This window comes from Sciurus vulgaris (genome assembly GCF_902686455.1).
Source record: "Sciurus vulgaris genome assembly, chromosome: 1".
Lineage (NCBI taxonomy): Eukaryota > Metazoa > Chordata > Mammalia > Rodentia > Sciuridae > Sciurus > Sciurus vulgaris.
This window is the reverse complement of record NC_136461.1, coordinates 205,960,178-205,982,346: the sequence shown is the minus strand read 5'-3', so window position 1 is coordinate 205,982,346 and position 22,169 is coordinate 205,960,178. Positions and strand designations below refer to the sequence as shown.

The window sequence follows — 22,169 nt, the reverse complement described above, 5'->3', positions numbered from 1 at the left end:
TTCTTTCTCTATTCCCACCAAGGAGCTTAAAGCCTGGCTGTATGCCCAAACTGTATCATATTTCCTTTCAGTTGGAGTTTTGCTTTATTTCTTCTCCTTTGCTGGAGAATGATTCCCTCCCAGATCTGTGGATCTTGGGTGTCATATAAATTAAAATTTAATGTGTGTTATTATGATCACTATTATTATCATTACTGTTATTAATAATGTTCTTTTTGGCAGCATGTGGAAACCACTCTAATGGTGACATTTGGCTCAAGGGATAATGGATCCTTTTATGTACAGGCTTGTAGACTTGATGCCTGCTGTTTTCACTGCAGAGAGAGCAATTTTCTGACATCAGGAGGCCTGCGGGAGCTGGGAAGCTCTGCAAGACTTGGTTGTACTTTCCAAAGTGAATTTGAACTCTCTGGGTGAGAAAGATGGATCATGGGCACCATGATCACTGATGAAGCAATGGATGCTTATAATTATTCATTCATACAATCACTTAGGAAAAGATTGTTTGTTCTGCTGCGGAGCATTTATTTGGGGTTTTTCTCAGTAAGCTGTAGGCTAAGGCTGATGGTAATGGTGGGGATGAGACAGTGAACAGAATCATCACAGACCTGAGAGTCTCACCAGCAAGGGTGAAACACATCACGAGTAAGTGCTTAGAAAGCAGACCAGGGGAGTATAAGGGCTGAGATGTGCAGGTGTTGAGAAGAGTATTCCAGAGAGATGCAAAACATGTGCATGAGCCCAAGATATGAAAATGAGAGACTCCAGCCCTAAGTCCCTCAGGGGAGGCTGCCAGCAACGGCAGCTGATGAGAGCGGTCATCGAGAACTGGCAGTGAGAGAATGCAGAACGAGATCTCCCCCAGATCCTGCATTGTGGACCCCACCTCTCTCAGGGTACTGTGGCTGAAACTGTGTGAAGTTCCACATGTGAGAAGTCTGCGTTTAGGAGAACGGAGAGGTCACTTACAACCGTGGGCTGTTGGGAATGTCTCCCGAAGCAGGTTGAACTTGAGCACGGAAATGATGCTCCAGCTGCAAGATCAGTGTGGACCTAGGCAGTGTTGGACTGGGCAAGGCCACCGTGAGCCCTCTGGGGCACTGGCATAGAGGACCACACACGACCAGGCTGCAGAATGTGAAGTCAGGAAGGGCAGTCAGACAACAGCACCAGGGAAGGAAATGATCCCCAAAAGTGAGGCCCTCACCCACCCAACTGGGAGGACCCCTTGCACTTCAGGGGATAAGATCCAGGACACCTAGGAAAGGGAGCACATTCAAAGTGGGAGGAGGAAGTGATGCCTGGAAGAACTCATTAGTCAGCAGAAAAGTAGCTCCCGCCCTCTTTACCTGGCATTATAGGCTCAGATGTGCCCAAGGACAGCATACGGCCACACACTGCCTTTGGCAGGTGAAGCTGAGACAAGCATGTACCTCAACTGATTTTCAATCTTGTGTTGCTTTATTGTTTTCTTTTTATTTATTTTCTCATTTTTCACAAACACAACTTTCTTGGCTCAGAATAACTCTGCTTTTTCAACCCTGAGGGTCTGAGCAAAACAGGAATTCTCTGAGGTCCACTATACAAATGGCCACATTTTTCATGAGCCTGAGGGTTCTTGGATCATAATTCCCAATAGTTAAATATCCCCCACAAAGTAGCAGAATAGAAAATTACTTTTTTCTTTGCATGCTTAACCTAATTTGCAGAGAATGAATGTGTGTAAACATCTTTTGATTCCACTCACTGCTAAGTTACTTTGGAATTTAAGCTCGACATTGTTGTCTCCTATTTTTCTCTAACTGGGAATCCTGAGAAGACCATCTGGTATGCCCTAATGCTGCTAGTCTGCATTCAAGGCGCATTCAGCAGCCTCAGCCTGTCTTTTCCTCTGTCTAGGAGAAAAGGCTTACAAAGCACTTTAATGTGCATTATCTCATTTATTACCACCATTCTGTAGCCAGGGAGAAGTTTCTAAACACATTCTACAAGTGATGAATCTGGATTCTGTATGATAAAGGAAGCTTCCAACCTAGCATAGAGCAGGTTCTAGGTATAAACTCAGGTCCATCTGTTCCCAAGTTTTGTGCTTGTCCTCCTTTACCACAAGGACTTCTGGGCAGCCTTGAGCACTGGGCAGCCTCTTCTCTTGGTAGTCCTGTCCTCCTTGGGGTGTGAGGACCATGTGCAGATAGATTTTTGGAGGTATGTCAGATCCGTCCAGTAAGACTCACCTGCTCCTTCCTGCAGTACAACCAGGAGAAATAGCTGCCTGTGACAAAACTTCTCAAGACCTCAGAGGACCTGTAAGGCCACAAAGTTAGAGGCTCGGCTTTGGTAATTACTACAGTTTGACTGCAGCCACTCAGTCATTCGTGTAAACAAAATTTCTGAGGTAGGCACTTCCTCATGATTTCCCAGGTTAGTCTCCACTCAACTGGTCTTCAGGAGGTGCATTTAGCACAAACTGATATTCTTCTGCATACATTTTCCACAAAGACATAAGTGCATGAATCAAGCAATCGTGAATTTAGTGTTATACTAACATGCAAAGTCCAAATGGATGCAGTAGGAGTACACCCTTGCTGTACCTGTGCTGCTCTCTATAAGGCACCTTCAGCTCCTTGCCTTCAACCTGCAGCATCCCATTCACTGTGATCAAAGTATTTGCCAATGTACGTAAACACCAATGTACATCCGATGTATGGAAATATCAAGACTGTAAACTTGAGTGCCACTCTGTATAGTTGCAAAATTCACCTACTGAATCCTCATCCTATATAAAATCAATAAATACCGATTACAAATGTGTTGCTGATTAATGCTCTGATATTCCTTCCACATGACTCATCCTGAAGAGGACATATCTTCCAGAATAATACTTTATACAAATTGAAAGAGGTACTTGCAACTATGTCTTCATATGAAGTCAGACACAAAAGAAACAGAGGTACACTAGAATGTAGCTGGCGTTTGGCAGGAAGCTGGGTGTCCCTTGCATGCAGATAGAGGCAGATAACTGTGAGCTAGCTGCAGGGAGCAGCAGGACAAGTTGAAGAGGGAGATCAAGCCTTGGACTCCATGTATGAGGCAAGACTTTCATGGGGTGTTGACGTGGTCTCTGGCTGGTCACAATCCCTGAAACCTAGTTGGAATAGTCACACTTTGGAGGAAAGTTTCCCAGTGTTGGCCTTGCAGATCGACAATCAAGATCAAATACTGGTTTCAAAATCAAAGATCAACAAACACTGAGAATGTCAAACCACCTTGAAGGAGAGTCAGCAGAAATTGGGAAGAGTACATTTAATTCATCAAGGATTGTAGTTATTGGAATTGTAAGATAGAGAATACTAAATCATTAGTATGAAATATTTATAGAAGTGAATGTCATCATCACAAAGATGAGCAAAATAAGATATTGTCAGGGATTAAAGGGCAGACATAAACTCAAACTTGTAGAAATAAAATGACATTGTAGAAAATAAAAATGCAACGGATGGTGACTTCACATGGCCATGTGAGAGAAATTGTGACCAGACCTACCCACCCCACCATAACCAATCATAAAATGAAAATAATAATAATCAATGAGGTAACGGGTCTTAAAAACCAGGTAAGAGGAAGGGCCAGATGAAGACCCTAAGAAGAAGGAGCTGATCAGAGGACATGAGGACTCTCACACCTCTTCCTCACATGCGGTCAGCCACAGAGCAGGGCCGAGGAGCCCAAGCAGAATGTCAAGGTTGGACTGAGCTGAGGTGGCAGAGAATGGTGCTTATGAATGCAGGGATTTGAGGAGTACCAAAGAGAAGGGAATCGTGCCAGACAAGGTCCAAAAGGTTGGTGTGAGGGTCACTGTACGTCTTACGAGAGCGAGGCTAGACACGAGCAGTAAGAGATTCCACATTTTTATAGGAAAGCAGCTGCTGTAGGACAGAAAGCAGAAGCAATCTAGGAAGCAGAGCTCCACGAAGCACTGGAGTTCTAGACCAGCAGACTGAGAGACTGCAGTGAGTACCCCGGGCGTCGCACTGAGGTTCAGGCTGTTTAGGAGCAAGGAACGTTCCCTAAAATAGCATCATTCTCTAGTAATTGGAAAAAAATAGACTCCCCCAAACGTATTAAAAACCATCATGACAGGATGAAGAGGTGACAGCCACTAATTTACCTGTTGTTCCTCCAGAGAAACACCCCATGGTCCAGACTTCTTACAACAGGTCACTCACAAGAGCCAGCTCACAAGGAAAATGTTCAGCTGTGAGGGAGCAGGCAATTGACAGAAACTTTTAGAAAAAGAAGTTAACAGGAACAATCATGAGATGCAAAGTGAGAAAATAGCATAGAAGCACTCTAAGATGTTCAAAAAGTACGTACAAAATTGAAAAGAAGTTATGCACATAATGAGTGAATATATAGGGAATTTCAACAATGAAATGGAAAGTAAAAAAGTAAAAATGGAACTTGTACAAGGAAAAGGAAAAACATCAGAAATAGAAAGTTAATGGAATAGGTTAGGAGTGGATTGTAGAGAAGAAAGCATCTGTGAATTTGAAGACAAACACCAGGGTTGAATCTGATTAACAACAACAAAAAAAAGATTCTTTGAAAAATGATCAGAACCAAGTTCATGAAGTTATACTCTTTGAGAAGGAATGAGGAATACAAATATGTGAAAATTTCCCCAATTTGGTAAATTATCATGAAAGATCTGAGAATATACTCAGTAAAAAGAAACGAAATATGAATATAGACTTAACACATACAAGAGAAAATCTGAAATGCACACAGAGAAAAATCAAAGTCTATACATTGGGAGAAACAACAGGAGGAAAACTGGTAATCAGAAACAATAAATGCCAGTAAACAAAGAAAGAAGGAAGCAAAATCAACTCAAAATTCTATGTACATTTAAAATAGCCTTCAAAAATAAGGGCGAAGATTAAACCATTTTAGCAAACCAGAGTTAGAGTGAACTTGTGGACAGCCCAGCAACATTGTAAGAAATCATACAGGAAATCGATGAAGCCGAAAGGGAAAAGATGCCCGTTAGAAACTCAGTCCGTTGCAAAGAATAAAGAGCACGTGAGGTACGTACATACAGAAGTAAATACAGAAGTTTTTGTTTTCTTTTATAATTGTGTAGCTTTTGCTCTTACATTTAAGTCTGGTCCATCTTGAGTTAATTTCTGTAGATGGTGCCTATATGGATCCAACTTCGTTATTTTGCATGAGGCTATTCGATTGTCCTAGTACCATTTTTGAAAACTATCCTTTTCCTATTAAATGGCTCTGGCAACTCTGTTGTGAATCAGTTGACCTAAGATACACAGGTTTATTTCTTGACCCTAATTTTATCCCACTGATATACACATCCTTGTGCTAGCACCTTAATGTTCTGGTTACTACTGCTTTGCAATATATTCTGAAATCAGAATATGAGTCCTCATACTTTACTTCTTCTCTAGGACTGCTCTGACTGTTCTGGAGAAAAACACTGGAGGGTACCAATGTGTACCAGTTTTATAAACAACCTGTCAATTTGCACAGACATCATCTGGGATTCTGATGAAGAATACTTGGAATTTGTAGATCAATTTGGGGAGAACTGCCATCTGAACAATGTCAAGTCTTCCAATCAATGAATAGGAAATGTTTTTCCATTTATTTAGATCTTTAATTTTGATCAAAAATTTAAAAAATATTTTTTCAGTATTCATAGTATAAATGTTTTACTAATGTGAAGAAATACTTCCTTAATTTTGTTTATAGATTATCTTAAGTATATAGGGATACATTGGATTTTGTGTATTGATCCTATATCCTGCAACCTTGCCAAACTGATGTATTAGTTTTGATAGTTTTTAGTGGATTCTTTAGTATTTTCTATATACAAAATCATGTCATACGTGAATAGAGATTTTTTTTTCTTTCCTTCCAATAAATATTTCTGTTATCTCTTTTTTTTTTTTTTTTTTTTGCCTAATTGCTGTGGACAGAATGTCCAAAGAGATGAGTGTGTGCAACCTTATCTTGGTCCTGTTCTTAAGGGGAAGGCATTATTCAGTATTTTATTATTCAAAATGATGTTAACTGTGGGTTTTTTTAAATAATTTTTTAATTTGTTCTAATTAGTTATACATGACAGTAGAATGAATTTATTCATTTTGATAAATCATACATAAATGGAGAATAATTTCTCATTTTTCTGATTATACATGTAGGATCACATCAGTCATATAGTCATATAGGTACATGAGGTAATAATGTCTGTTTCACTCTACTATCCTTCCTACCCCCATACCCCTTCCGCTCCCTTCACTTCCCTCTACCTAATCTAAAGTAACTCTTCCCTATCATCTCCCCCTGCTTATTATAAATTAGCATCCACATATCAGAGAAAACATTTGGCCTTTGGTTTGGGGGGTTTGGCTTATTTCACTTAGCATGATATTCTCCAGCTCCATCTATTTAAAAGCAAATGCCAGAATTTCATTCTTCTTTAAAGCCAAGTAATATTCCATTGTGTGTGTGCGCGCATATATATATATATATATATATATAGCATTTTCTTTATCCATTCATCTGTTAAAGGGCACCTAGGTTGGTTCCATTGTTTAGTTATTGTGAGTTGAGCTGCTCTAAATATTGATGTGGCTGCATCACTGTAGAATGCTGATTTTAAGTTCTTTGGGGTTTAAACCAAGAAGTGGAATATCTGGATCAAATAGTGGTTCTATTCCAAGTTTTCTGAGGAATCTCCATACTGCTTTCCATAATAGTTACACCAATTTGCATCCCCACCAGCAATGTATGAGTGTACCATATTCCCCACATCCTCACCAGCATTTATTGTTGTTTATATTCTTGATACTCGTCTGATTAGAGTGAGATGAAGTTTTTAAGATGATTTTTTTTGTTGTGTTGAGAAATTTTCCTTCTAATTATGTTTTGTAAAGATATTTTTAAGAAAACAAGTTTTAGCTTGAAGTGAATAGTTTCTACGTTGTATTTTCTTTGTTTTTGTTTATTTAAATTTCCCCCTCTTGCCTCCCTTCCTTGCATTAGCAGGAGTTTGTCTATGTCTCTGGGTGTGTGTTTGTGTGGATGTATATCTGCACAAAATATTGGTGATCCTTGGCTAGTACTGTCTGACATTTTTTAGTTTCTCCCATAAGTCAGGTTGGCACTGAGGAGAGGATCAAGATCCTCTATGCAAATAACAGAAAACCTCACTGTCTACATAACAGAAGTCAAGAAGAGATGACCACAAGCTTCTTGGAGTTAAAAAAAAAAAAAAAAAAAAAAACCTTGTCAATAAGAAATAGTTGATGATCCAAACTAAGCAAGCTGGATATGTCGTGACAAGAGGTCAACTCGATATCTGAAACTGGAGATCAAGTGACAAGGTTGAAATTAGGACAAGCCAAGTCGGGGACCATGGGAAAGACAAGAATTAGTAGGTGAGTCTGGACTGTCCAAGTGCCCAGCCTGGGCAATCAAGGCTCCATCCCTGGGGGCCACTGGGTGACCTGAGTAGAAGATGGGTTGCTTTGAAAGCCCAAGAGTGTGATGCAGAATAGAGAAGGAATCCGTCAGACAACTGCGCAAGGAAGCGTGGGATGTGAGGAGTGCGTTGCTCATTCCTGGGCCCGGTGGCCGGGACGCTGAGGTGGTGGGAAGAATGACATTCTGCAGGTGTTGAAAGTGGCTGCTTTCTCCTTCTACATCTTTCACCTGATCTTCATGATGCAGGCTACCAATGAGAGGAATCTAGTAGAGCCACTAAACATGAATTTAGTCTATAAATCTACTAAAACCACCTTCCTTTGTGTTCGAATAGAGAAAAGGAATGAATTCCTGTGGAAACTGAAGGCTGACATGAAATCATGGAAGAGCTGCTCTCCAGGGTGCCCAGTTAACGTCAGATGCCCTTGACCAGGGATTGTGGAGGCTGGATGGCAGCCTGATGGTGAAAGAATGGAATGTAGACACAAAGCGGGAGTCGGAGCTCCAGATGGAACCAAGACTCTGAACGGAGCACGTCAAAGAGAAACCCTGAAGCATACCCCGCACAATAGTGCACACCTGTGATCCCAGTGACCCAGGAAGCTAAGGCAGGAGGAGCGCAAGGTCCAGATCAGCCTCAGCATGTCAGCAAGACCCTGTCTCAAAATTAAAAAAAATAAGAAAGGGCTGGGGATGTAGCTAAGTGGTAGAGCTCCCCTGGGCTCAATCCCCAGTACTTGCCCCCACAAAGCAAAAAAAAAAAAAAAAAAAAAAAAAAATCAAGAAACAAAAACAAGAAAGCCATCATGCATTTTGAGGTCAGAATCCAGAAATAAGACATCTCAGATATTAAAGGAGAAAGGGCAAGATTTCACAGGATGAATATACAGGTCCCCTCTTGGTTTCAAAGATTCATCAGCAGGAGGCATTCAGATGGGGAGAGCTGGCTGGCTAGTGGTTCACAGGCACGTCCTTTCCTGGAGCATGCACTTGTGTGTCCTGGGCCTGTTGGAGGCAGATCTGGCCAGCACCTACGACAGAGCCCTAGGTGTCACCACTGGATCCTTAGTTTCCCCTTCTCCGATCATTCACCAGATGTGCTCAGTACCTATTCTACACCAAGCACTGCCAAAGGAAAGGCAAAAATGAACAGAACAGTCGAAAGTCCCTGCCTCATGGGGCCAACGCCGTAACAAAGAACAGGAGATGATTAATAAATAAGTAGCAGGCAATGTGTCAGATGGTGATGAACGCTGCAGAAAAAATATCAAGCAAGAAAGCGAGACAGACTGCTGGAGGAGCAATTTAAATAAGGGGATAGGGACTGTCTCTCTGAGACTGTGGTACGAAGGCGGGAAGGATTTGGAACAGGCCATTGTGACGTGCAGGAGGATGCTCTGAGTCAACATCTTCAACTACGCAGCCTCCGCCACACACCTTACCAGCAAGGTCTCACTTTTCATCCTGAGAGGCTGTGTGGTGGAGAGGAACATGTTCAGAGACTTTCTATGGATTCTGATTCTGTCTTTGTGCTGACCAGCCACATGATCCTCTGAATGCATAAAAACTAGGCATATGAGTTCAGGGTGGAAGGCCACCATGAGCCCTCTTCCCTTTTCCGTGAGCCTCTAACGCGGACTCCTTCCTCTCAAATGCACTTTCTCAGATAGGCAAATACATTGCCCCCTACTGCAGGGGATTTGTCCCAGGGCCTCCCACAGAAACCAAAATCCAGGATAACGTATAAAATGACATTGTTTTTGCATGTGACTAAGCACATCACCCATGTGCTGTAAAGCATCTCTATTTTACTTCCAATACCTAAAGTAGTGCACATGACAGGTAAATAGTGTGGCACTGTATTGTTTAGGTAGCAATGTTGAGGGAAAGAGACATCTGTACCTGTTGAATACAGATGCAATTTTTTCCCAAATATTTTGGATCCATTCTTGCTAGAATCCACAGATGAAAAATCCACAGATATGGAAGGTGAACAGTACCAAGTATACTGTGTATGTTCCCGGAATGGGCTGATTTTTATCAAAACTTTTCCTAGTCACAAACTAATTGTTCAATTATCCTTGTTGGCAGAATGGCTAGGTGAGAAGAAGTGGCATATGTGAGGGGGTCATTAGGATGCATCCCACCTAGGAATTTAGGGGAAACAGCTTCTTTATCACAAGGGGAGAGAGTTGTACTTCTGAGTGGCCTCCAGGTTTGCCTTTCTTCTAGGTGCCTATTAGCCTCAGATTTACTGTGGGGAGAAGATGTACTGGCCCCAAATCAGCAAAGATAAGAGGCTTCCTGGCGAGAAGTGAACAAGAAAGACAGGAAGCAACAAAGAGGGCCAGAGAAAGATTGGGAGAAAATGCTGTCCTCGCAGCAGTAAATAAATCATTTGCTAAAAAGGATATTTGGCTAAATTGCCTCCCAGTATATATTCTCAGTGGGCATTTTTTATCAGAAAATGCAGAGCATCATAAAAATGAGTTCGGATACAGGGACCGTGATGGCTGGAGAGTCTAGGGGAGTGCAAGGAGGGGTTATGTTACCAAGTACCACTGGGCTCCTGCACACTTGGTGACTTACCAGTTATGTGGCCTTGGGAAAGAAAGAAATGCATGAACCTGCGTCTTATCCTGTGTGATGGAGATCGTAATCTCTGCATCACAGAGGTATCAGAGGGCTAAATCAAGTGCCAGCCTGCTCATGGCAGGTGTCCGCGTAGCACTGATTTTCTCTCCTCTGTCTTTTGATAACATGTCAAAAATAGTAAATTCTTTTTCAACACAGCCTACAATATTTTCATACAAATTTCTACCAATGAACAAGGCTAATTAGGAGATGTTTAAAGGCAACTGAAATCTTGAAATTCAAGTCTTGGAATCTGAGGTTCCAAAGCCTAAGTTTGGGTCCTGCTTCTTGAATTTATAAAACTGTGTTTGCTTGCTCAGACTGCTTCTCGCTCAGAAGCTGTTTCCTTATTTATAAACTGGAGAAAGGGATGGCCATTTAAAAAATAGTTATAACTGTCAACTAGTGGATGTAAATTTTATAAACTATGAAACTCTCAAAAAGTCTTCATATATGTTTCTAGCACCATACAGTTTAGAAAGAACATTGGCAACGGTGTCAATACCTTATGTATGTGGGCCTTATGCTTTAGATATGAGGTGTCACCAAAAGATCATGTTGAGACAATGCAAGAAGGCTCAGAGATGAAATTATTAGATTATGAGGGTTTAATCTATTCAGTGGATTAATCCACTTATATGGTTTAACTGGTCAGTAACTACAGGCAGGTAGGGAGCGACTAGAGGAAATAGGTCACTGGTGTCTTGTCTTTGGGGTTTATATTTTGTCCCCGATGAGCAGAGCTCTCTCTCTGTCTCTCTCTGTCTCTCTCTGTCTCTCTCTCTCTCTCTCTCTCTCTCTCTCTCCCCACCCTCCTTACTGTTTACCGTGTCCTAATCTACATTCCTCCACCATACACTTCTACCATAATGCTCTTCTTCACCTTAGACCCAAGCTACAGATTGGCCAACCTTGGACAGCACCTCTGAAACCGCCAGCCAAATTTAACTTTTCCTCTTCTACATTGTTTTTGTCAGATCTTTTGGTCACAATGACAAAAATAAATAAATAGATAATAGATATGAAAATGATAGTGTCCATTATATCAATGAGGATCAGGTTAAATATGACTATTAATTATATGGAAAGAATAAAGTCTATAGATTATCCAAATGAGTCCTCATAGATTATATCAATTAGTCATGAAGTCAAATGCTTTATTTTGTGTACCCAAAACCAAAAAAATAATTTTCATACACAAACTCAATTGAACCAAATATTGTTGGTTCTATGAACCCATTTACCACTCATTCTTCATTCAAAGGCCAAGATGAAGCCAAGACTTAACTCTTTTTAACTGAACAATCTCCTGATCTTGGCTCTATTCCCAGTGCCTGGTCCACACCTGGTCCATTCCGTACATTTAATAAATATCTGTTGCATGAATGAGGTATTCTAGACAATAAACAATTGGACCAGTAGGCCGGCTCTAGCCACCAATCATGTATCTATTCTGGAGTCTTGGACTAGACACTGGAGGAAATGAAGTACTCAAGTGATTTGATTTTCTAAGACTGCTGAAAAATATCAGAACCTGGATACTCAGGCAAAGCACAAATACATCTTTTGCCCTGTCTGCAGTTTTACTCTGTGACTTCCTTTCTTTTCCCAATTCAGATTTTAAAAAGGGATTTTTGCTCACAAAGTAAGAGGGCACAGGGTCTTAAATGAAAGTTCATGCTGCAGCTTGCCATCCTGTCTTGTCTTGTGGACACTTCTTCTTTTCTCTCTTTCTTTCCTTGCATATTTCTTCCCTTCCATCTGCCTTCCTTTTTCTCTCTCCACAATTGGATTCTTATTTGATCATTAAAATGGGAATAATAAAGATTTTTCACTATTGAAGATATATGGATTTTATTAGAATTAAATCATTTGTATATGGTTACCATAATGATTAGCACATCATCAATAAGAGTTCAAAAATAGTTCAAACATTATTTCCATCATGCTAACATTTAAAGAATTTTTAGCAAATGCAAGTGACTCTTTTCAGGGCTACTGTAAAATCTAGACCTGGACAGAGGCCTTCTGATTCTACAGTCCTTGCTAATCCATCTTCCCAAGCTGGACAAGAAGACAGAGGCCTGGTACAGTGTCTTTCCACTGACGCAGGTGGAAAAGGAGATTGGAGGCATCAATTCACCCCCATAAAATGTAGCCTGGTGCCTGGTATGGTGGGCAAGGCACAATACAACTATCATGGAAACATGCACCATGATTGTGGAAATGAAACAAAGAGAGCCAAGCTGAGCAGTGGTGCCATTTTGTAGAAGGCATTATACTGGTTCACATTCAAGTCCAGCTAGGCATGCCACGGAGGTCCTCATAGGCTCGATTTTTTTTTTCCACAAATAGGACTCTTATTTGTCACTATTAAAAATCTGAATTTTAAACAGATTCTTGAACTGGTGGTTCATATCCATCAGCCCGTTCAACTTTAGCACCTTCACCATGAACTACTACCTTCACCATGAAGCTCCATGAGTTTTCCCAATTCAAACTTGGGCTTTTTCAGCATTTTTACTTTTCTAACAAAGCCATCATGAAGAGAATAAATTGATTGACAAGGCTTCTCTCTGTCTTTCCCAATGCTGGAATCAGTTTATTGACTACTTCTTTCAAGTCATTTGTCTGCACCTCCCAGGTCATGATTTCCACCATCTTCTTTCAGATTTGGTGAACCTGTTGGTGCTGAGCATAAGATATCTTCCATATCTGATTGTTGCATTTTTTTAGTAAAACCAACACAAAACAGACACAGCAAATAACCATCTGTAGTCTTGACATCAACGTGAGTTTCGATTATCGTCTGCCATTTTTTGACCGTGGAACACATTTTGTTACGGGTAAGATCCATGCCATGGAAGTTGGTCAGGCAGTTTTTTCCCTGAATGTCCTCAGTAATTAGTTTGAATTTCCTAGATGCAACTTCATCATTCTGTAGATCAGCCAGACTCACTTCAAACACACGACCCTTGAGGCCATCAGAGGCAATTTTGGTTCCTTGGGTCCTTGTGACTAATGTTTTTCCAATATTTCTTATATTTGAACGTAGCCGGTGCGTTCACATCATACCAATCTTTCTTAGAAAATGGATCAACCACTTTCTTCTTGGCTACCTTCTTGCCGCCTTTCGTAAGGCATTTGTTCTTGCCTACCTCTTGAATTTTGAGAAACACAGTTATGAAACTCTGGAGGGAACAGCAAGAGCAAATCTGGGTTTCATTCATTGATAGGAATTCATCCAGGGAAAGGATCAAGGCTAAAGCTCTATTCTAAAGACAGGGGCTCTCCAAGTACGACCCAAGGAAGGGATCAAACCTAAGACTCTATTATAAAACAGGCTCCCCAGGAATAACTCAGGGAAATGATCAAGTCTAAGGCTCTATTCTAAAAACAGGGACTCTCCAAGTATGACCCAAGGAAAGGATCAAGGCTAAGGCTCTCTTATAAGGCTCTCCAGGAATAACATAGGGAAAGGTTCGAGGCTGAGGCTCTATTATAAAACAGGCTCCCTAGAGACAACACAGGGAAAGGATCAAGTTTAAGACTCTGTTATAAAAACTGAAGCTCTCCAAGGGTAAGGATCAGGAGAAAGTGACCAATGGCTTCATAATGAAGGATGTATTTTATTGACTATCTGCTCAATTCCAGGTGTTTTATATTGTCTTCTAATCTATTTCTGACAGCATCTCTTTACAGCAGTATGGTTATCTCTGTGTAATATCCAGTGATACTTAGAGAAGGTAAATAAGGTCTCCTAAGCTGTCAGTGAGTAAATAAAGAGCTTGAAAGCTAATGTCAGTTCCATGCCATGCCAATGTCAAGTGTCATCTCCACTGTACCATTGACTTTGTAAATTCCATCCGAGGTACTCAGAGCCTGGCTTCTTGGTCTAGGGAACTCTGGGGGCAGATCTGTGCCCTCAGAGGGGGGATTGAATGGCTATAGCTCTGAGAAGAGCTGACATCAGGAGCCTCTCTGGGGGCAGAATTCCTCTGACTGCCTGACTACCCTACTTTCTATTCTGTTTTCTCCCCTGAAATAAGATCAACTGTGAATATCACTATGAAAGTGCTTCCCTTGCCTCTCAAAAGAGTGTAACCCTTGTCCTTCACCAGGTTTCCTCCCACCTTGGCTTCCTGTCCTCTCCTTCTTGGGGAGGCAAATCCTGGTCCCACTTGAGTGCTTCTCTCTGAAGACATGCTCTGGCCTGTATTCATCAAACAAGATCATCCAAGCAGAATAGCAATGATAGGCTATCAGAGAATGTTCCTGTGCAGGTTGTGTCAGGGCAATCCATCACCAAGAGGGAGGCACAACGGTGAGATAACCAGCCTCATATGCATGGCACACACTGTGGTCCCCCAGGCACTGCAGGGCCACCTATTCCTGTTGGTGATGCCTCCTCTGTACTCAAGGAACTTTCTCAGACATCAATAATCACATGCAGAAAAATAGCTGCATATTTAATCATATCTTAGATATATGGTTTGATAAATGGTACAAAGGAACTTTTGTTTTTAAATAAAGCAAAATATAATGAATTCAAGATTTTCCTTAGAGTTCATTGGGAGCAAGGGAAATGTAATGGGAAATTGATTTAAGCCTCACAGTTACCCTATGGAGTCAACATCAGTATCCCCATGTGTAGATGGAAATGCTGAAACACAGGGAAGCCTGTAAAACTTGGTCAAAGTCCCAAAGATTCTAAATGACCGAAGGGGATTTTAGAAAAGGTCTGACACTATCCTGTGCAATCTCAAGAAGCTAAGTCAACAAGTTAAAATAAAACAACTCAATCATATTTGGGTGAATGGGGGGAATTCCTTAGATAATATCTTGTCCAGTTTCCAAAAACACATAGCTTCTACTTTATGTCAGAAAAACTTGGTTATAGAGAGAAGTGATCTGCTGGAAGTCTTAGTCCATGGCAGACCAATGCACTAAATTTACATCATGTGGAGCCCACAGTGGTCTGCTACTCAGGTTCCACTTTAAGGATCAAGACACCTATTTTCTGTGGAGTGCAGCATTCTCTCTAATACCTGAGCCCCTCCCCAGGAATTACCTTTGGCTGAAGTCAAATGTCCACGTGGGAGTAACAAGTATCCAATGACTATTCAGTGAGTGTTCATGAAGTCTTGACCCCCTTGCTCTAAATCCCTGTCCCAGAAGCCACCCCGACAGGATACATTGAACCCTGGTTACGACGGTGACACAGTTCACCCTCTCCCCCAATTCCCGCTTATTTACAGGGCTTGTTCTTGAGAGCACATCTCAATAAACTTTCTGCATCCGAGTTTCTGCCTCAGAGTCTCTTTCAACAAATCTGATTTAAGGCAATTGACTCCTGGAGTGATATTGGGAAACAGACTGTGAATGGGAATTGAGAGCAGGAGATGTACTGGCTGATTGGCAGTGAAGACCCCATCACTGGAAATAATACCAATAATATTTGCATAATGTAAAAGTGTCACTGTTAGAAATTCCCCAGGGGGACTGGAGCGGGAAGACAGTGGGAGTGAGGGAGTGGCTGATGCCATTGCTCAGACACTTGAGTTTCCAGAGGTAGTGTTAATTCTGGAGATTTTGGTGACTGGCTGTTGCCAAGGGCCATATATTAATGCAACAGAACAAGAGAGTGAATGGCTGAGGATGACTAATCACCAAGTTTTGAAAGTGGAAGAGCTAGAGACCCAACTGGTAGCAGGTAAGCAACTTGCACTTCTTCCAGACAGAGGAATTAGTTACAAGGGCAAGGTGCTCCTTTATAAGGTGCTCCAGAGGAAGTTGAGCCCCAAATGCAGGAAGCCTATCATGCCAAGGTCAGTCCTACTTTCAGTCCTACTTTGGAAGCGGGTAGGACTCTGAGACTTGGGATTGAAATCTCAGTGATGATCTTGAAAACTTTGGATTCCCAGATTCTGTTGAACCCTCTGGGCTACAGATGTGGCTCACTTCACCCTCTTAGAAATTAGCACCACTTCTCCTTTATAGAACAAGATGCAGAAGTCTCTGACTTGCAAAAATATGAGCCTGCTGCAGATCTACCCCCCTCTCTCCTCTTGGTCATCAGTAACAAGTTGAGAGACATACTCTGGGAGTGGAGGTACTGACACTGAGGAGAAATGGCACCACGTGCTGAAGAGGCAAGACTAGCCTGCATGTGGGGATGCAGGCCTTGGGACAGCAAAGCACAGGTGTTGGATTGGGACAGGAGTGGGCAGCCCAGGTAGACAGCTGTGTGAGGAAAAGTTAAAGGAACTGCACATCGATGACCTGGCGAGAAAATAACATTTACACACTAAGACAGCTCTTAGAAACAAGGAAGTAAGTGACCAACACTAAGTCAAGTAGAGGTGCTAGAACTGTTCTTACAGATGGTGAAGATAAGGAGCAAAACACCTCACGGAGCAAACCTGCTAGAATCCACACAACGCACAGTGACAAACAGCGCCTGCTAACTCTCTATTCTATGTTTCAGTGAAAGGGTATGCCATTCACCAGAGTGATACAGAAAGCTCTGGCGAGAGAGGCCCTGGCAGCCCTGGGAAGGAGTGGCTACCCACTGTCCCCTGGGGCTGACACTAGTAGATGCCATTACAAAATGCACAGCGATGGCTACTTCAGGGTTCTGGTAGAAGAGATGTCAAAGGCAAACACTTGACCATCAGAATGGCCATCAGATAATCCCCACCTGCAGGAAGGTATAAAGATGGTTAATGAATAAGGAAGAGCTCCACCTATAAAATATGGAATTCCGCCAACAACGTGAACGAGTTTGGAAGTAGATTCCTCTCTACAACTTCCATGTGAGAGTCTAGTCTCTCAAACAACTTGATTCCAGTCTCTAAGACCCTTAGTAGAAAGGCCAGTTGATCCACCAAGATCTCTGATCTACAGAACTGTGACACAATAAGTTAACATTGTTTAAATCACAAGATATGTGCTGATTTGTTCTGCAGTAAGAGAAAATTAAAGCAACCCGGAATGTGGCAGTGTCCCCACAAGGGTCCAGAAATCACGAGGTAGGTGGAGGTCAGTCTGTCGTCATTCTCAATGAGCTACTGTTTTCTGAATCCCAAAAGCTTGGCTTTGTCATTCTAGAGGGTCCAGTTCCCATAGGAAAAATGCTTGCATCGAGAATACAATAAGATTGACAATAAGATTCCCAATAAGTTATGGCTACCACCCAATGCTTTCACGTTCCCTGTGCCAAGTGTCTGGCAGTCAAGGACAGGAATAAACATCCTGGTGGGGTTAACTGGCCCTGATCTTCCTGAAGTGATGGGATTTTTCTCACATACGAAAGTAGGAACAAATACATCAGGCACCTAAGTGATCTACTAGGTACCCCCCTACTCAATTCTAACGGCAAACGTGTACAGTATCCACATGCCCCAAATCATGAGAGCCAAGAACTTCAGGGATGAGGGAATGGACCACACCATCGCCAGTCCCTCTGGTCAACAGATAAGCTAACTGAGAGTGAGGGGACGTAGAGTTGCCAATAGAAATGAATGGTAATGGATGTCATCTGTGCCCTGAAGGCCAGCTGCAAGTGACCTACAGACTACAGGAGCCTACAGACTACAGACTCTCCTATTGACCTTCCCCTTTCAACTTTTCCAAGGCAAAAAAACCAACAAGAATCCTGCAGGAATTTTTCCTAGTTAAGGTGACCTAACACACAAAGCAAAGGGATCAGAGTGTTGGAAAAGATGGTCCAAATCTCACCACCCACACACACCCCTAATTAAGACCAAAACACTTTTTCTCCAAGCTGCGGATTTTGGATTTTTGGATTGGGAATGTTCAGCCTGTACTGTCTCACAACATTAACAAGGAACCTAAATGCCTGACATGATCTTGAGGTTTTACCATTTCATATCTCAAGAAAGTACACATGAGGGAGTAAAGGCAAGAGAGACTCCCTTGCAGAGCTTTCTGTTTTGATTTTGGATAAAGTGGAATTTGTATCTTCTTATCACTGCTGACAGATTCTAACCTGCCTAATTTATCTCGAAATAGCCCATCGCAGTTCTATAAAAATGACTTTGCAATTTTCAAAAGAATATATGGATTACCAGGAAATCAGCTTTGTACATAAGCTACCCCTTGCCTTGGAAGGTAAGAGAATGAAGTTGGAGCGTCCTCGGAAGGGCCCCCAGGCACAGAGCCTTCCATGGACTACTGTTACCCAGAATCCCAGATGCTGGTTCCTTGCCCCATGGTCTTCCCCACCTACTGGAGCATATTTAAGAGACAGAGTAAGTTGTTTCAACATTGCAATAATTAAAGAGCAATCACCAAAAAAAAACAAACAAATTAAATCCAAATGCGTGTGGGACGTGGCACATTAGGAGGCTGTTTCTAGTTGGCAGACAAGAACTTATTTATAAACTTACAAGAATATGTTTTCCTTGGAGATTTCACTACCTAAAGGCCTGAAAGTCTTGCAGCAAAGACTACATTTACTTTCTGTAAGAGAAGCTGTGTGGCTGACATTGGCTTGGCTGCAAACATCAAATGAACTGGTCTACTCCATTACACCACGTGACCACAAGATAGGCACCAAGGCAAACACGTGACTGGTCTTGCAGAGAGCCAGATGCACAAGAGACCATGTTGTCCATCAGGAAGGACGCTTTTGAGACAGCATGGAGAGCTGGCCACAGCACACTGGTGAACAGAAATCCAGAACTCAGGTTCGGTAAGACTGAGCAAAAACCTTACTTTATTCCTACAAAACCTTCCTGCCCCAACCTTGGCCTAAGTCATTTTCTGCATGTGACACTCATATTTTGCTGGTGTAAAATTTACAAAAATGATTCGGACCTATGAGTTGTATATGACGACAGAGGAGCAACCAAGCTAAACATTATAAGTTTGCAATAATTTTTTTTCTCTTTTGCCGGTTTTCATCCACTAAATATATGTACAACTATCTTTAAAAACATGAAAATAAAATCCACAAATATTCAACAAAGGAGAAATATTGAGGTAGCAAGTAATGTTCTGGTTTTTGGCCCTCAGATCTTCACAACTGGAATAAGTTTAGGCAGAACATTCAGCCAAGGGGAGTGGACATTCCAATGGGCCATCTACTTTTAAATTTCTTCTAATTAAAATGGAAATGAATGTTTCAATGTTGAGAAAAGAAATATCATCAATTTCTTTTTTTCCAATTCATTTTTATGTTTTTATTAGTGCATCACAGTTACACATAATAATGGGGCTCATTTCGTCATATTCATACATGTATGGAATATAACTGGCCCCATTCCAATCTGTTGCTGGCTCTTTGCGGTACAAAATCCGTGGATATTTGTCACCGCTTGCAGCAACAACTTGCTCGGGTCTTATGGGTGGCGGACTGGAAACTGAGCTACTTCTATCTTTCTCTTTAGTGCACTACTTTCTTGCTTGTTTGTTTATAGAGGATAGAGGAAATGAGGTTTACTTGCTTTGAGAGGAGAGAGAGAGAGAGAGAGATTTTGCTTTTCAGAGAGAAAGAGAGACTTTGAGAGAAGGACAGGCCTTACCCAGAGCTTAGAGGAAGAGAGACTTGCCACGCCTCACTTAAGGTCTGCTGCCTCTCACTGGTGCGCCCTGCATCCTGTGAACTAAGGGTGCGTCCACCCAAGGTGCTTTAGTGATGCGTCCCAGCTCTCTGCCCTGCGATCTGCCCCCCGCTGCTGCCCCCACTCGCTGCCAAGCGTTTCCTTTCTTCTGGCTGCTGCTGCGTGTCTAGCTGCTTCCGTGCTGTCTCGTTCTGCTTATGCTTATATCACCTCCAGGAGGCGGAGAGCAGGGTCACACCTCTTACGCAAAGATTAGGCCAGACGCTAGAAGTCGGAGCAGGCACAATTAGGAGTGCTTGAGAACACATGCGCATACATTGTGTGCGTGGACGACAAATCACCTGAGTGTGCTTATGTCAATTAACCTCCTCGCTGCCGATGTGATCTGGCGCCATTCTGGTGTCGTCAACATGGCACAGCCCCCAACACAATCCCCCTACTACCAGCTTCAAGTAACAAGAGAACAATGTTAAATTTGCATTCACACCAGTTAAACACCAGCACCACTGACCTCCACTTGAGGAGACATAGAGACTTGCAGACTTGCAATAAACCAATGAGCATTATTGTACATGTACGTCTTCTTGAGTAGGAAATAGCTTTCGAGGTCATGCTAGTGACCTCTGTCCCTGCCCTCTGTACTAGCAGGAACCAGCAGAAATCATAACATTGAGAGAGGTAACCAGGGCTAAGGAGATGAAGTATATATGTTACAACTATGTAAACAGTGAAAAGAACCCTATTTTACATTAATAAATCCATAAAGAGAATTTCCTACTCATTTTCAGCAGAGATCCTATGCCATGAAATTCTGCTTAGTGGTTTATATTTCTCCTCTACCATCATATTTCATTCTATTAGAAATCTAAGAATTCAGCAAAAGCTAAATTGTTTTCATTAGCTATCACAAACTATGACAGCCAGCTAATCTTCGATAATAATGCTTTAAAATATTAATACATTTTTTGAGCTTCATATGTAATTATAATTATTGACAAAAACTAATAATAAACAACTAGATTTGGGGGTAAAGAATTTTAGGTCATTTGGTAATAGGTAATAGGTTGGAATGAAGTAGGTGAAAAAAAAATCATCCCTGGTCTATAAATAAAAATAGTGGGATGAAAAGTGTTTGGGTAATTTATACAAGTTCTCATAAGGGATGAGATTTGTGCATCTCACAAGGATAGAGGAGGTGTTCAGATCTACAGGCCGACAGCCTGCTGAAAACACAAGTCTGAAGCTTACTGGTGGGTCTGACTGTGAGTTGTGTCACCTAAATCCACATCCTCCCATTCTTCCCTTTGCATAAAGCATCCTTGAGTTTTGCTGGACCCATACTCACCTCGAGAAAACCCATCATTCCGGAATTTCCTTTGCAGCCAGGAGTGGCCATGTGATAAGCTTTGGGGCACAGAAAATCAAGGAGAAGATGAGCCACCTTTGCGGAAGGGTTGTGCCTCTAGAAAGGACAGGTGCACCCTCTGCCACACTCCCACGGTTCTCTCTCCACTCGTCCTTGAATGACATGGGCAGAGTAAAAGCTTTCAGTTAGACAACCTGGTCAGAGAACTGTAGCCCTTTCCCGACCCTGCAGTCTGCCACTGGGAATTGCTCTCACGAGGACCGTCGATGCTTGTATTTGCTAAGTCCCAGCCTGAGCCTTCTCAGGCGTTGGAAGCTGTCAGCTACATCTCCTCCCAGAAACCCTTTCTCCTCCTGGGCTGTGGGGAGGCGCTCTTTCCCGGTACTCTCCTTCTAGTCCCCAGCTCTTCTCTTTGGTCCTTGCCCATCTTCCTCAGTCATAGCTGTTCGCCAGGCATTAACTCAGCCTTCTTCAACACTTCTCTTGGATGTTCGAATCCTTCCACAGGCGGAGTTACTTTGCTGCCATCTCAACTTGTTGAGATATCGTTCCCGTCCATGGCAACCTCCCCATAAGCTACATCCCTCTACTGTGACAGTGGCTGGAGGTTCCATCTGTGAGCCCCACAGGCACAAATCAGCCACGAGCCATCCACCCGGCCCAGCAGTGTCAGCCTATTCTCATGCCCTATCAAAGCACCCCTTTGAGGCTCCCTTGGAATGGGGCAAGGCAGGAAACAGGGAGGCCACTGGGGAGCTCCCAATGCAGATGTGGGGACAAGGTGACAGCTGCAAAATGGGAAGGAAAACTTCCCAGATACAAAATTAGTCCTCACATCTCAGATGGCAAGTGGGCTGTACTTGGGTCAGAGTGTGGCTCCCTGCTTGAGCTCAGTGATGGCTTCTGGAGGTCACTCAAGGTGCAGGAGTCCGCAGTCGGAATGGGTTCCCTAATTACCCACCCTCCCACCTTTGAGTGGGTTGGCCCTCCCCACCGTCAGCAACACCAGCCATTGACCTCAGCAGACAGTTAGGGCTTCTCGTATCTGCAAGACTTTAGTGATAAAAAGAAAAACT

General features: G+C 42.4%; 1 pseudogene across 1 annotated transcript; it reads right to left on the bottom strand.

Annotated features, from left to right (window-relative positions):
* Positions 1–12,528: 12,528 nt before the first annotated feature.
* LOC306665351 (small ribosomal subunit protein eS1-like) lies at positions 12,529–21,087 on the bottom strand (annotated as a pseudogene). Its single transcript has 2 exons — positions 21,073–21,087; positions 12,529–13,331 (listed from the first exon to the last, which is right to left on the bottom strand). The product of its transcript is annotated as a small ribosomal subunit protein eS1-like (transcript).
* Between the last annotated feature and the right edge of the window lie 1,082 nt (positions 21,088–22,169).